A 3,721-nucleotide genomic window follows, 5' to 3' on the forward strand; every position below is an offset into this window, starting at 1 on the left:
CAGGACTTTGTGTTGCAAAAGAGGTAGTTGAACGAGTCAGATTATTCTGATAGCTGAATGATCACAACCTCTCTCGTGTTGACTAGTGTTGCGTTTCAGTAAGACTTGAAAAAGTATTGTCAGAACCCATCTGCTACCACAGATAATGTGGTTAACAGGTTGACTGCAATTAAAGAAACAGAGCTGTCCTCTCATATTAGATGTTTTACATACTTGCAGTTCAGTCACTGAAAAGGGCCTAAATGTGCACCAGGTGAACAGTGTTTTGCATCATTTTTCCAAAGCACCCACACAGCAAGTACTGTGCTGGAAAAAAAGCAGATCCTGCTGGCTGTTTCCCAATGTAAATTAATAACAGATGTTCCAACAAAGTTATGACATGTTATCTAGATAGATAGAGCAACATCAGCTATTAGTGCCACGTTATTGTCAAAACAGGTCTGGAGAAATGGATAAGACCTCATGACTTCTTTGAAGGTGATTTGACAGCAGTTGAAGGTGTCATCAAGATGCGAGACCCGGCGCAAACTGTCATTACAGTTCTTTGTGACAAAGACATGCCTACGGTTTCAGGGGTCCATCCATGTTATGAAAATTAACAAGCCTGGATTGGCACCTTATTGATAACAGCAATGAAAACTTCAGCGAATGAAAACTAAGCCAGATATTGTGAGGTTTATTGTTTTATTTCTTTGGGGACACACACACATACACACACAGAGGGTGGTGATGGGGAGGAAAAGACATTCATTTTTTGCAAGGAGCTGTGTATTGGTTTCCCGATGCAAGATCTGTTCCCATGCAGAAGCCCAGCAAATTAAGATTTATGATAGATCCTGTAATTCTAGGTCTATGTTATTGCATGGGCAAAGAGAGATACTTGTAGGGGGTAACAGCATTTCTGATAAACCTTTAGAAGGCAAATCCTTGCAATTTACTCCCAACCTGTGAAGTCCTCAAGTGCAAGGATTCCCACATATATGCTTGAGAAGATATTAGTGGGTGTTCTGGTATAAGTCAAGAGGGTATTAAATACGCTCATGTATGAGATTACCAACTGAAAATTGAAGACAGTGAAATGCTATTCCCCCATGTGGTTGAAGCTGTGCAAAACCAGGTATTCATTACTGTCAGCACTAGAAAAGGAATACCCTACATGTTCCAGCAATTTCAAGTAGTTAGTGAAAGAATCTGCTCAGCTGCTGGTGATATTATCAGTGTTCAGAAGTCTGCCCCTCTGGGGAGTATGTCAATCAACTCATTATCATTAAAAAAAGGAGTAGAGATAAAAGTTTAAAATGTCTATTCTGCTACCCTGAATTTACAGTGGTTTTGACATGCTCGTCCGTTAAAAACAATTAATCTGCTTTTGTCAGAGCTGATTTAATTTTGAAACAGTTGCAAATAGCTTGTTTTCTATAATGGTACATACCTTAAGCAAAGTATTGCAATATGTATAATATTGTTGGGGATGTTTTTTTCCATTCCTGTTTACTAATTACCTTAAATAAGCTGCAAAATTCACAACAGTTTGGGAAGACTGTGACTGTTTTTAAAATGGGCTGTTTGAAGCACAGTTAAGAGATGTGACAGTTGATACAAAATGTCATGAAGAAGAGGAAAAGGCTGATGATTACCAAAAGCAAGAAATAAGAATATGTGGTATATCTATGTGTATGTGTATGTTTCATGAAAGCTTTGCTTGATAAACTTTCAAGACGAGCTATAAAACTCCAAGATTAGGTTACTTTTAAATGCGATAGCTGAGATCAAAGAGAAAATCACAATGTTAAATATACAAAAGCACTCATATCTCTAGAATACATTACTCAGTCATGGTAAGCAACCCACTTTAGATTTCATGATTACTTGAAAAACACTTTGCGGCTTACACTCTGCAGACATAGCACTTAAGATATGCTGTCATTCATGTATTGTAGGAAACAAGCTAGGAATTGCATAAAAATCGTACATCTATTGCATAGGAGATCAGCTAGAAAGCTTAACAGTAAAGATTGCATTAAGATGTCAAAAGCAGCTATGTTCAAGGATCCTTTGCAGGTTTTTTTCAACTTCACAAAATAGACATATGATGGTCATTGGCCTTAATCTTTCAACAACTCACTTCTTCGGGGACAGAAATAGTGTTAAACAAATGAGAAGGAGTAAAAGTTGTATGAGCAGAGGTTTTCCAATTCTGAGACACAGAAGATAATGTGTGCTCTGCTAGGTTAATGCCCTTGGTCAGGGACAGGAGGCATTGCAAAGGCTTTTAATCAACATCCCCAGAGCACTTGTTATAACAGCACATAACCAAAAGTACAGAGAAAGTTCCTATTTGTACCTTTCTCCATATGAAGGAACACTTAGAGAAATGAAAATAATAAGAATGAAAAAAACAACCAAAAATAGGTCTTTTTCCCCATGGCAATAATTGTAATTGTGAGTGTTTAGTGACTTAAACACACTAAATGGATGCTTCGTAAGAGTTGATGATCCCCTTGAAGATTATGTCTACATAACTACCTTTGCAAGAGCAGAGAGTGGGAGAAAAAAACACCCTATTTTGTATAGTCAATGTTTAGGAATAACTGCACTGATGGAGAGAGAAGTAGTGTCATAGGGACAGCAACCAGTCATCTGTTCTTAGCATTTATATAGCACTTCACAGGCTTAATGCGTTAAAGACTGAACAATCTGTATTTATAAAACTGGTTTTAACTCCCCATGGGGCTTCTGTCTAGTGTTAATACATGCTATTTTTGTTGTTGTTCCTATGTTTTGGTTTGTTTGCAGGTTTGGGGTTTTTTCCCCGATCTGCAAAATTACAGCCTCTTCAACAGACAACCATAGATAATTACTTTGATCAATTTTACCAGAAAAAGTATTGTTTGATGATCTCATCTCTGAGTAGTCATCTATGGAGACATATCAACTGTTTCTTGTTGATGGAAATTGCAGTCTGTTGTTCCTTTCTTTCTGCCTTCTGAGGTCTATCAACAATCTTCTCTCACCATTTCACATCTCAGTGGTAACTTGTGATGGGTTTGGAGCTCCTTGGTAAGGGTGATGTGACAGATTTGGAGCTATTCAGGAGTAATTTATTAGTTCAGCCAGGAGACTGGTACCTTTTCCGCTTCATAAAAAAGTTTAACTTCAGCTTCTCCTTATAGGAGGCGCTGTAATGGTTCATGACTCTCGATATCATTTCTGTATACAACTGGCACGTCTGTTTTCAGTCTGGTGCTTGCTTTTCTCATCCACAGCACTGAGAGGCTTTCTCAGTGGAGCATATAAATCAGTCTGCTTTTTTACTGCATATCCCATCTCTTACTACTTCGTTATTTATAAAATTATGAGCATTCACTAGTATTTTTAAGACCGTAATCTGAAAAATTCTTTATGTTTGAATTGCGTGTTGATTTTAACCCCAGAGTGGCAAAACGTATGCTGCTGTTCCCTTTGTCTCTACTGATGACAGGCTTATGAACGGGTACCCACAGTCATCCTAAGTATGGCAATTCTTTTTTTGTTTTCATTCTTTTCTTTCCTTAATCTTGGTTACTGCTGTTTCTTTCTCCATTTGCTGGAGCTGATTTTATTTCTCTTTGCCTTTTTCTTCCCTGTCCTCCTCCAACTTCTCATCCTAAATATCGTATATGGCAAATTCCTTTTCTCATCTAACAGCTCTTCTTCCTCAGCCTTGCCTTGCAAACACTCT

This window comes from Charadrius vociferus, unplaced genomic scaffold (genome assembly GCF_000708025.1).
Source record: "Charadrius vociferus isolate BGI_N301 unplaced genomic scaffold, ASM70802v2 scaffold287, whole genome shotgun sequence".
In the NCBI taxonomy this organism is placed as follows: Eukaryota; Metazoa; Chordata; class Aves; order Charadriiformes; family Charadriidae; genus Charadrius; species Charadrius vociferus.